The 12,842-nt window shown below is 38.6% G+C and overlaps 1 protein-coding gene and 1 long non-coding RNA gene across 10 annotated transcripts in view; one reads left to right on the forward strand and one right to left on the reverse strand.

Moving 5' to 3' along the window:
- LOC141579409 (uncharacterized) overlaps window positions 1–12,842 on the forward strand; it is a 101,747-nt gene that overhangs the window by 62,951 nt on the left and 25,954 nt on the right. The gene's annotated exons all lie outside the window — the stretch shown is intronic.
- RIC8B (RIC8 guanine nucleotide exchange factor B) overlaps window positions 1–12,842 on the reverse strand; it is a 97,563-nt gene that overhangs the window by 1,931 nt on the left and 82,790 nt on the right. For 2 of the 7 annotated variants that reach the window (XR_012510675.1, XR_012510673.1), the window contains 2 exons: window positions 10,497–10,580; window positions 5,394–6,358 (listed from right to left, as the gene is read on the reverse strand). The exons of 2 other annotated variants lie outside the window; for them this stretch is intronic. The gene's annotated coding sequence lies outside the window, so the exon portion shown is untranslated. Of the gene's footprint in view, window positions 1–5,393; window positions 10,581–12,842 lie in introns of all 7 variants that reach the window. 3 more of the 7 variants (XR_012510674.1, XR_012510672.1, XR_836422.3) reach the window with 2 other exon arrangements.

The following is a 12,842-nucleotide window of genomic DNA, read 5'->3' on the forward strand; positions in this document are numbered from 1 at the left end:
TTTTCCCCTCCTCTCTGTCTTTCCCCCTACTTCTTTCTCTCTTTTTTTAAACACCATTGCTTTTGTTTGTGGCAGTTTAATTATGAGGTTGACAGCCATTTTAATCTCTTCAAAGCTCCCCCAACTGCCTCTTTTCAGCTAATCCAATTATATCTACTCCACAAGTTACAGCCTCATCTAAAGATGATTAATTATTGATTGAGCCAATCAAAAAGCATTAGGAAAGATTTATTTAATCTTTTCATAGGCTCTTATTTATTACATGGAGATTATGGCAAATGTACCTATTGAGTTACTAACTCTAGTCCTCCTCCCACCCTAAAAAGTCAGCAGTGTAGTGTACTTTAAAAGTAGCCTTGAAGAGGCACATGAGCTGCTTAAAACTTATTTTTCATGGAAACAGGCATTACCCCCTGAAAACAGGTCTACAGTAAGAACACACATGGCAGGAGTTGTAATGTTGGTGGGATCTGGAGTGAAGGAAAATGATAAAAATTCTTCTCCCTCTGCTTCCTTGCTGTCATCCCTTAGGCCAGCACAAAGGGCCCCCTCCTGGGAAGGGCCGGCCACACAGCAGTGTGATGGTGTTACAGGCACAGAGAAACTTCCTGGGGAAGGGTAGGAACAGCTGGGTGGTCAATGGATAAGCCAACAGGAGCCTAATCAAGCAGCTCTGGCTAGTACCAGCAGACTACTTCTGAGAGTCTGAAAACTCTACTTGAGTCATGTGGATGGATGGCTGGTTAAGTTGAGGCTGCTATTATAAAGTAGGAAATGTGTTTCCTGATCCAAGAAATGGGGTCAGAATCATGAAACTTAAAGTTGAAGGGGCCTTAGAGATCATTTAGTCCAACCCCCTTGTTTAATAAAGGAGACTGAGTGACTTACCCAAGGTCACATATCTAGTGGCAGAGTTGGAGCTGGGACATAGGTCTCTGAATCCCAGTCCAGTGCTCTTTGCAGCACATACATCTGGACTAACTGCTCTAACTGCATTGAAGCGACACACTCTTTGAGTTCAGCTGTTTAATGTCTGTTCAGTAACTATGTGCCAGGAACTATGTCATATACTGGGAAGAAAAGGAAGGCACAGCTGCTGCCCTTGAGTAGTGAGTGAAACATACACATGAAAATAACTTAGAACATAATGGGGTAAATGTGTTAACAGAACCTGAACAAAAGAAACGGGCAGCTCCTGAGATGAAGCACTGACCAGACTGCCTCGGGAAGGTGGGGAAAGTACCTCCCGATGCGGTGTCCTGTGCCAGGCAAAGAAGGCACAGCCCCAACTCTTTAGGCAAAGGAGACTGTGTGAAGGGCTCTGCTGGGGTCCCATCTACTTGTGTGATTTTTGTAGACATTTTTGGATTGTGCCAATTTCTTTCTCTGCTCATATGAAGCTGGGAAAGGGGACCCAGTGTTTGGGGAGTGGTGAGGGTCAATGAAGGAGCAGCAGCAGGTCAGGCTGCAAGGGGAGTTTGGCATCTAGTAGTCAGAATGCCAAAGTAAGAAGGCTGGGTCTTAGCCTCTAATGAATGCCTGATCAGGTGTGTTTTATAGGGAGGTATCTCTGGCAGCAGTGCCAAAGACAGGCTAGAATAGGGGGAAACTGCGGCCAAGAGACAAGTCATGAGGATGTCATTGTAACAATGTGTAAGAGGAGACAGCTGACATATGGCTGTGATTGTGGGAATATAAAGGCATCACTTCCAAGGTAGATCCATGATCCGCTGGAAGGGCAGGCGTTGGTGAAGGAGAGTGAGGAGTGCCGCTGTGGCTCCCCGCTCAGGTGACCATGTAGATGGTGATCCAGTTACTGGAGCAAGAGCACAACAGATGGAGAAGATTGGGTGGGGAGATGCTGACACTTTTCAGGACATGAAGAGCTCTGCAGGACAACTAGGTAAAAATGTTTAGTGGAGCTAGAAACAATCTGCTTCCATTGAAACTTCTCTCTAGCACTGATCTATGCCATGTATCTGTATTTCAGTAAGTTTCCTTGTTGTGACTGTGTTGGAGGACTCTGTGATATTGGACACTGTTTACTAATAATTGATACAAAAGGAGAGGGGACCACCTTCTGGGATGAAACATTAAGGGATCAGAAAGTTCAAAGGTCTGAAGGGGTTGGTGGACTGAGGGTACAATAAGGTGGGGTAGGGTGCAAGGTAGGGGTAGGCTGAAGTAGGATCAGCAAATGGGACTACAGGAATTCTACCAAGAGAGTGATGAACTGCTGGGTGGACATGCCGTCACTCCCAAAACTCTTGCATATCCTTGCTAATAGGATGATACTGAGGCTAGCTCCCAGCTTATACAAAATAACTAGTAATTTCTCATCCGAACCCAGGAGGAATATTTTAAATCCTATCTGTTCGCTTTACCCCTACTCCCTAATCCAATTTTACAATTGAAATGAGAAGATTATAAAAGTTTAAAGGCCAAATTACGGGAATTCAGAATAAAGGGTCCCCTATTTTAATTCTCACTGGTGAATTATTCTTCTCGAGCCTTTATTTTTGGGTCTTTTCTATCACCCCTCTACTAATATAGAAGCTCCTCTGAGGATATGAATTATTTTCTTTTCCACATGACTCCATGCGTTGCCTGGTCTTACTGACATTTCTGTAGGAGAGGTGTCAATGATAACTGGCCACATAATCATGCATTTGTGCAGATAAATTAAGGCAGCAATGTCATACATCTGGAGTTGGGAAGTCTGAAGTCCTGACTCTTCCACTTACCAGTTGTGTGATCTTGGGCAAGTCTCTGAGTCTCAGTTTCCCCATCTGTGAAATGGGGATAATGATAATACTAGCTCTACCTACTTCCTAGTGATGACTTAAGGAATAATAGTACTAGCACTGGTAGTAGTAGTAATAATAACAATGATGTAGATAAAAGAGTTCTCTGAACCATAAAGGAGTCCTAAATATTAGTTATTATAATTGTGGTGTAGTGAAAGGCACATATAGGTTTGGAATCAGACGGACTTAGGTTCTAATCTGGATCCACCACTAACTAGCAGTAAGACCTTGAACTCTTTGGCTTCAATTTCCTTATCTAGAGAACTGCAATAGGAATACCCACTTCACTGAGTTGTCATGAGGGTGAAAGTTCATTATACATATAAAGTGCATAGTGCAATGGCTGGAATGTAGTTGGAACCCACAAGTTTGAATTTCCTGTCCTTTATGTGCTTATGAAAGGAAGATTTCCCCAAGAAGGCACTCTTCAGGAATAGGTGAGGGTAGAATATGCAGAAGCAAATAAAAGACATGGTCCCTGTCCTCAAGAAGCTTTTAGTCAGTTCAGAAGGTAAAACACACACACATTAAACAATATTAAAAGAATTACAGAACAGCAGATCAACAAGCTTGAGATGATTAACAGGCAGAGCCCTGCTTTCCCTAGCTTGACAGTTCATCAATATACCTTTACTGAATTTGAAATTTGTTTAAAGGAGATTTCTCATCCTGTCTGGGATTAGGAGAGAGGATCACTTACAGATATGTGACCATTTTTTCTTACGGACCCCAGGCTTACTTTTCAAACCCCCATCTTAACGATTCTGATCTTCCTATCTTATAACTAACAGCCCACAAATACCAAAATGAAGTCTTTGATATAGAGACTCACTCCTAAAAGGTCTGATAAATGACCTGGTTATACTAGACTGTTTCATTTAACAAGATTTGTTATATCTAGATCAGCAAGATGTGGACAGAGAATAGGAAGCATTAATGAATACCACAGAACTGATACTCCACCAGTCATATGGGCTATGTACATGTGGGAGGGACACAGAGGAGATGGGGATGCTGACCACAGGCTCCTGGCAGGAGATGGATTCAGGGCCAGCCTGTAATGGCAGTGATGGACATGGATTCATGGGCAGAAAGGCATCCCAGAAGCAGAAGATTAGTCAAGCAAAGGCACAGAAGCAAGAGTTAGTTTTGTGCAGGGATTGGCAAGCAGGCTGGCGTGGCTGAGGTAAAGGAAAAAGAAAGCTCAAAACAGATACGGGGTACAAAAGAGGATTTGGATGGAGCATTTGAAATCCTAGGCTGACAAGTCTCGATTATAGTACAGAGGTATTTTTTGTCTCCTATTTCAAGGATCCATGTAAGAATGTATTTATTAAAAATGATTCTCATTACAAAGGTTGAAAGCTATGAAAAAACATTGCTCTGGCATATTAATAAGAAAATGTTTTATGCTTTATTTGTTTCCATATCCCTATGTGTCTAGCACAGTGCCTTGCAGATAGGAGATCCTCAATAAGTGTTTATGAATTAAATATAGTTGCAGTTGATCTTATCTTACACTTTGACAGAAAGAAAAGGTATGGTGTTTTATGGGACTCCTAATAAACAAACCCTGACCAAGAGAAAAGCTAGATCTTTGGATGGAAGACTCATTTTCATCACCAAGATTTACAGTTAAGAAAGGTATTAGCATTCTGCATAATGCTTTCCAGGGATTTCTCGTTCTCTACTGGACTGTGAGCAACTTGAAGGCAGGGTCCATGTCTTATCTGGCTGTGATGTGCAGTATCTGGTACAGGATGGGCACATAGAAGGTTCTCAGTAAATGTTTATTGAAGGAATATAATACATGGGTCATAGCATAAATGGACAGTGAGTGGTAGAGAACCATTTGTCAGTAATTATTCTCATATTATTTTAACTGCAATTATGTCCCCAATAAGTCAATTTCACCAGACATTCTAATAGTCCAGAAGTCAAGGCCCCCTTTGTACTGTACAACCTGGAATTCCCAACCACTAATTGGTGTAGACTTGGCTTCTTACATATGGGGCACCAGTAGATTTAGATTCTAGTCTCAGATCTTCCACTAACTTGTGGGGTGTCCTTGGGCAAGTCATTTCCTTCTCTGGGCTTGAGTCTCCCATTTATAAAATGAAGGGGTTGGACAAGATGATCCCTAAGATTCTATTCTAAGAGTCTACTATTAGACTACTAAATAATTTTGATCTACTTAAAAAGCTGCTAAGTTTTTAAGGCACTAAACTCCATACTGCTAAGCCTTTGTTTCTAATCAAGATATGTTAAACTTAAGAGTCAAACACAGCATATACCTGTCACTGTCATACACCATGACCAAATTCTTTCTGCAAAACTATGAGCAAATGATTAGAATGATTCCAAAAGTAGATCAAAGCAATGTCAAGGAAGGATCTAAATTCAATCATGGCCCTCAATATACTGGCCACTTCATGAAGAGTTACTGGTCCTAAATTATGAAGGTCCCATCTAAAAAGGATGGCTAGGTGTCAGATATATGTAGATAATGGTTAAACGGAGATACTGTATATCGAAATGTGCATCAGGATTAAGATATTCACATAGCAACAACTCCTTCATACTTACCTTCAATGCTATACACAGGCCTTAACACAAGTTAAGACTGCCCTCGTTATCATCAAAAAGTACAGTGATGTCTACTGGATAAAGAGCCCATTCTAGGCACTGTGACAGTATCATGGCGGGCTTCTCATCTGATCAGGCATCTGGCCAGGGAAGAGATAAGCCTCCAAGAATGTTCAACTGGAACGAAACATCATTTAGAAATTTGATCTTACTAAACGATAAGGAACCATAATCTATAAGGGCATGGCCAGGCACGAGGACACAGATAAAGCACGTCCAAGAAAGGAAACCTTATTTTGCCCCAGCCTAACCCTTGGGACTGCTAACGGAAACCAAAAAATACTTTCTTAAAGATTTAGGGGTGGGAGATTATGGGATTTATACCATATTTAAAATTTTATGGTCTGTTTTCTTTTTTCCCCAGATAGAGTTTAACATTTTCCTGAGCCACCATTTCCCTGTAAATACGGTCCTCTGGGAAGCCTGGGCTTATATAGCCTCTCAGAACCTCAGAGAAGGTTCCACTTTTTAGGCTTCTAGTTCCTATGTGAATCTTTCCCCCAGAAATGACAGTGCAATATTGGGGCTCAGATACTAAGATACCCAATCGCACATTACAGAATAGGCCAGATGTGTATGTGTATAAAACACCTTACTTGACCTGGAAACAAGAGAATACTCTTGCCCACAGCACATGTTTTTGTGCAGTACAAACAAAGCATTCAATTCAAGTGTACTTGTTGAAGAACAGGACATAATTAAGCAGTTGGTAAAATGCATTCTTGTTTCCCACTTGCAGATCTCCCAAGAGTCCCTTCGAATTTACCTATACGAGTTTCAGCTTCCCGCTTGCCACTTAGCTTGATAACGACTCAAAAATCATTCCCTTGTTTTCAAGGGCTCTTCTTTCTTGTCTGCTCTGTGTACTACAGGGCAGTATTGACACATGGAATTAATGACAGGGTCTGTAATGAAACAACAATCATGCAAACACCAGTCTGCTCTTTTAATAAAACAGCATGTTAGAGACCTATTCACCTCCCTCTAATTGAGTACTGCATAATAGTTCCGATCCTTTTATGTAACATATTTTGTTCTATGATTAGAAAAGAAGAAAAGGAGGGAACCTATGAGGCACTGCTTCCTTCAGTCACCCCCTGATTAATTCTCTGTTTTTAATGAGGGTGGTTGCTATTTAGGCAGGTTCTGTTACATACTTGTTTTGTTGACTTCTGTACAATGTATAACAAAACCCAAGATGGATAATTGGGAACCATTTCTTTGGCACAGGGATTCCTGTTCTTGATGTAAGGTTGGCTTGGAAAAAAAGAACCCTGACATTTTAAATTAGCCATTTCATATTTAATTCCCTTTCACATTTGAAAGACAGGATGAAAAATTAGTATATAAATAAAGCGTTTTAATTAACAGAGCTTTTCCAAAAATGTCTGCTATAATGGAGCCTGTTATAGCCTGGAGAATGAAGCTCTGTAATCTGCTATAATTCCAAGTCTGAGAGTGCATCTTACTTATATGAAGATTTCAGCATCACTGGAATAGTCCATACTCCACTGAATACAGTGGATTTCCCAATAACCTGTGATATTCTTAAGTGTTTTTAACCCTTTTTTCTCACAGAAATTACTACAACCTTTGGCATTGGTTAACATGTTTAGTTACATAATATGAAAGAGTGTCCTTTGCTGATCCTTCATCTTTCATATAATGGCTTCTTAGTGCTAATTGATTTTTACTGATCTTTCAAATAAGTCTCTAACCCAGTGGGGAGGAGAGGTGTGTGGCAGCTTTTCCATAGCAAATTCAAGGTCTTCAAGCTGCATCTTTCAAAAATGATTATGAGATCCCTCCCTCAGCCTCATCATTGTGCTTTGGGGTTGGGCACAATTGGGGAGGAAGAATATATAACATAACAATATCATTCCCAAGACAAATGGATATGACATGTTGTCCACACCGTGTCCTTCCACTTTGGGAGTGGCCTAAACAATCCTATAAGGAATCCTTTTAGAATACCTATAATCATTCTCTTTTCAAAATAATTAAAAGACTTTATGTTAACAGAGAATCATAGCAATTTTACTGGTTTTCTTCATAGGAAGCTGTTTTTGTTTGTTTTTGAGACAAGCTATTTAGCACCTGACATGATATTTGAGAAGGGATCAACTATGGAATGAAAAAGCAGGAATGATTGTCCTCCAAATCTTAATTTTCCTCTCAGGGAAATATGCTATCTTTGTGCTTTGCATTTATTTAAAATTTTGAGCATCTTATTAAAAATCACGCTGATAAATTTGAGAGCTATTAGTAATTTTTCAAAATAACGTAAGATCTGGAATCTGAAGACTAAGAACTGAATCTCAGCTATGTCATTAACCAAATGCCTGATCTTGGTTCAGTCACTTAATCACTGTTCCCATTTACTCTTTAGTAGAATATCCCTTGCCTAATCTAATTCATAGGGCTGTTTTAACAATCAGTGGAGAAATATATATTGAAGTACTGTTTAAACTTTAAAGCACTATATAAATACTAGCCTTTTATTATTCTCATTTCTGTTAGAAGATCACATGCAAAGCTTCTAAAAATTTGCTACCTACATCACATACAGTTTGGATAAGAAAATATAGAGAAAAAGGTTAGATATAGTGCTAAAAAAATAAAATTCAGTTTTATCCTTAAGGGAAGGTGTTATTTTTTTGTAATTTCTCTATAGAACTTTTCTGTCCTGTTGTCCAAAATTGGCAGGCTGACCTCTTAATATTCATTTTGCTAACTGACACTAAGTAAAATAGAAATGGAAGTTCTTCCATGCTCTTCCCAGTTAGAAAGACTTAAAAGTTAGAGGAAGGTGACTGAGAGCATAGAGTCAGTGGAGATTATTCTTATTTGATGTCTGTCTAACAGACAGAAGTCATTTCAGCTAGTGCTTAAACCAAGAGTTCATAGTAGTCATTCCTACTACAGAGTTAAAGGACAATGACTACTAGTAGGCAGTCCAAAGGTCATATGACATCCTACTTAGAGGTGTCTCGCTAGTGGAAGGGCCCTCTATAACCTGAAGATACACAATACTAAGTTTTTCAAAATAATTCACCCCTACCACTTCAAGGGTATTTTAGTTTAACTGGATCCAAGATCCCTTAATTGCACTTCCAAGCAACCATGCAGTGCATTTTAATGACATAGAACAACACTAACAGAAATATGATGTAAGCTATTTGTAATCTTAAAATGTTCTAGTAGCCACATTGAAAAAGATAAAATTAATTTTAATATAATCTGTTTAACCCAATATATTAAATATTATTTCAACATAAAATCCATATTAAACAACTGAGATATTTTACATTCTCTTTTTGTACTGAATCTTTTAAAGTCTAAGTATTTAACAGTTACAGGATATCCCAATTCAGACTACCCCCATTTCAAGTGTTCAGTAGGCATATATGGCTAGTGGTTACCATACTGGACAGTGTGGATCTAAAGGATTTTCTGATGTAAACAATTTTAAGATCTTTACATTTTCGTACCTATAATGTATCTCACAATACTGTAAAAATTGGATCTATTTCTGAAATGTATCTGAAAAACATTTCTTTGACTAACTAATCATAAAGGTTGGTATAATCAAAAGTTATTTTTGTAAGTGGAGTAAAGTAATTTAGTTATAAGGAAAAAATTATATAATTATGACTTTCAGTCATAAATTACCTGTCCCAACTTTAATAAGTTCAAAAATCATCTTTAGATTAAAGGGGAACTATTCCTGTATTTGGTACTTGCATTTATTAAGAAAGCCATGTCCCAAATACTACACAATGGCTGGCAAAAAAAAAAAAAAAAAAAAAAATATATATATATATATATATATGTATATGTATATATATAGGATAAGGAGTAGATAAAAGGAAGCAATGGAAAACAATTATCTATATAAATGTAAATTTTAGAAGATTTTGGTAGTAGAATATATAAGCAAAAAGGCAATGCACCTTGTTAAACTGTGATGGGGTAAGGGTAGGGTAGAAGATTAATTAGTCCTGGTCCTAATTAAGAAAGTAAAGGGGATTAGAAAGGCAAAACAAAACTGAAACTTGAAATATTATTTCCCTTGGTTAGTTTAGGCTTAAGCCAATCAATTGTCTCTCCCCTTCTGTGGAGGAGGCTGCATTATTACATGTCAGTTGTGTGCTGTAGCTAAGGTGAATGCAATTGTATTAGCCACACTGGACTTGCTTAACCACACACAATACACAATCCTCATTCTAATCTCCTGCTTAAGTTGCAGTGGCTTATTTTCCAATTCAGAAAAGGAAAGGGGAGATGGAGAGGCAGGCAAATTTCATCCCCTTTTCCACCTGTTTTCATATTAAAAATGTCAAATGAAGCTTTCTATAATCTCATGCTTCAGGGCTTAATGCTTATGTCTGATAAATATTATAATTATTTCTATATTAAAGGAATTATGTACCCCAGTATTTAAATTAGCCAGTCATGGGCCAAAGTATCTTATGGAATGCCTTTCCAGATCTGAATTTCATGATATCTGGCCAAGAAATGGAACTGACAGGAATATACTTTAAAGTCTTTAAACCATGTAGGCTATTTTATTGAGCAAAAAATTAACCAATTTGGGAAATCAACCGTGTTCATTATTTCATTATCACATGCTGGGGAAACCATAGGGTACAAGGCACTGTACTAGCTAGACATGATGGGATTTATAGGGTTCAGGTTATTCTCAGACTCTTAAGACCTCCAGGTCCACTGCCAATTCCCTTACCTACATCTGTCACAAATACAATCCTTATACTAAAAAAAAAAGAAATCACTTGGAATACTACTGTCAGTTAGTAGTCAATGGAAAAAAAATACCTGAGCACTAATCTATCTAGTGTCCTTGGAAATTTAGCTGAGATAAAGCTGCTCAAGTGGTGAGCAACTTGAGGCAGTGGCTATGTCTAGCATGGAGGCAACATCGAAATGTAATTTTAATCTTTGCACTGATGGTTTTACAGTTTTGGTGGTAAATAACATCTGTACCCTACACCAGGCTCAGTAACAGTACTTGGCATGACCAACCTTAGTCATCACTTTGGTAAATGCTTTGGCACGGGCCACTGTTGCTAACCACCATCCTGGTGCAGGTCCTTCACATCTGCTCTCCTACGGATGGAAAAAAGGAAGTGTCTAGCGTCCATTCATTGGCCACATCACCTCCAATGCTATCCTTTACTTGCATGCCTTTCAATTCAGGCCCAGGAGAAAATGATTTCATTTTTAGAAAGGAAAGTTAATCAGACAAAGCTACAAGCTACAGTACTCTCTTAGCACAGTAAGACCTGGTGGGATGCAGAACATCCTTAGAGTGACAGTTGAGGGAACTAATCAATAACACATTGCTGAAGAGGATGATTAGGAAGTGTTCTCACAAACACTGACTCTAACAGACAGACACAGTAGCACAGTGGACAGAGCAAAGGTCTTGAGTTCTAGAAAATGAAGTTCTTAGTCTCACTTTAGCTAGAAAGACAGTAATTGTGAAAGTGTTTGTAAACTGTGAAGGGAAATGGATTTTCACCAGTCATTAGCTTGGAAATGTTTGGGGCAATTCTTTGGGCCTTGTTTCCTCCAATGATAAATCTAATAACATACTGATCAAATGATAAAATAACTTGAGCTCTTTGGAAGAAAGATGAAGTATGTGCATAACACAGATTTATCATATTAACAAGAGTAAATTTCCCTCTACCTGGAATGAATGGTCATTTCTCCATTTGTCAATTCAGTACCTCTTAAACTTCATGGATCAGCAATGAATGCTACCTTCCCTGTGAAACAGTCCCTGATTCATCCCGACAGAATGAACTGCTCCTTTTCCTGGGTGCGCACAGTTCAACAAAGACCTTATTTTGTCATTACTTCCTTCTACTTTGTATTCAGTAATAGATTACAGCCATATCCTGCGCTAAAATGTGACTTTTCCAAAGGCAGAGGCTGTCACATTCACTTCTGAATCTCCCTCATCTTCCTAGCACAGTGCCTTGCACAGAGTTGCTGCTTAAAAATGTTCCCTGAATTGTACTAAATTTAGTCTACTTTGGCTTTATGGCATCTTTTTTTTTAACCTCAAAAAAAAAAAACAAAAAACAAACAAACAAAACCCAAAACAACAGTGAAGAGAGAGAAGAATCTTAAGACAAACACATGAGACACATAAAGAATGGCTTCATTCTTTGCATTCCTGCTTTGGAATGCCCACTGCTGATCTCCATACAGTTTTGTCATTGATTGTTATTAGTCAGAGCGAGTGTTAGAAAGCACACAAAGGCGAACAATGTAAAAAACCCACTACACATCATGAAAAAAGTCTCTTTGATTTAAGACTATTCTCACAGTTGCCTTTAGCTTCAACTTTCATGGTGAAACTGGTACTATCAAAGCCAACACAAGCCATATTTGCTTTGCATTATATATGTGAAAGTCAGTACCACCTTCAGACTGAGTCGTGGGCACAGGCTGGGTGTTTACTCATCCAGGGTTTATGGGCCAGCTGGATAGCATCTATGTTGTCTTTTAAGAATTCATATTATTGAAATGAAATTTATGAAAATGAAATTTATGCAACCCAACTGGTTCATTGTCTTCACACTAATAGATGCTCCACTTAGGTCCTTGTTAACATTTCCCACCCTAGCTTCTACCAGATGGACTCTGTTTGTTCTCATCCTAACTGCTGTACTTACACCACTGTGTTTCATTAGCCATATCAGGTCCTTTTGGAAGTACAAATCTTATTTTTATATATTCATTCAGAACTTGTTATTCTGCCTCCTACAGGTCAGCCTGTATATAACAAGTAACAATGTCTTTTGAAGATTGTGAGCATAGTTGGCTAGCTGTAAATTCTAATATTCTTGGGAAAAGGATGAAAATTCAAAAGGACTAACTGGAAGTCAGCTAAATTCTAGTCATACTAGCTTTGTAGATAATGAAGCTACTTACTTCTACATAACTTTACCACATTACCAGCATCATTTGAAAACTTAGATTTTGTAGAGTGTCTAAATACCCTAACTTGTCACACTCCCATGTCAGCCTCTTCTTGTTTTTGAACATTTCTACTCTAAGCTTCCTGCTGTACTCTTGGCCTGTGCTTGTTGCTTTATACACCTTTCCCTTTAATGGTTGGCATTCTGACTTTCCCATTCCCATTGCTACTTCTCTTGACTGAGGGACACTAGCCTTTTCATAGCTGTTGTGAAAAAGGAGATGACCAGAAGAAATTCACCTATTTGGTGGCAGCTGCCACCAACACACAGAAGCATTCACTCAAGATGGCTTAAAGGAGACAGTGACTCAATGTATGACTGGAAAATAGAGGAATTCAGGCAAGTGTGAAAGGAATTAATATTTTCTAATAACTCC

The sequence above is a fragment of the Camelus bactrianus genome, chromosome 12, assembly GCF_048773025.1.
Source record: "Camelus bactrianus isolate YW-2024 breed Bactrian camel chromosome 12, ASM4877302v1, whole genome shotgun sequence".
Classification (NCBI taxonomy): Eukaryota; Metazoa; Chordata; class Mammalia; order Artiodactyla; family Camelidae; genus Camelus; species Camelus bactrianus.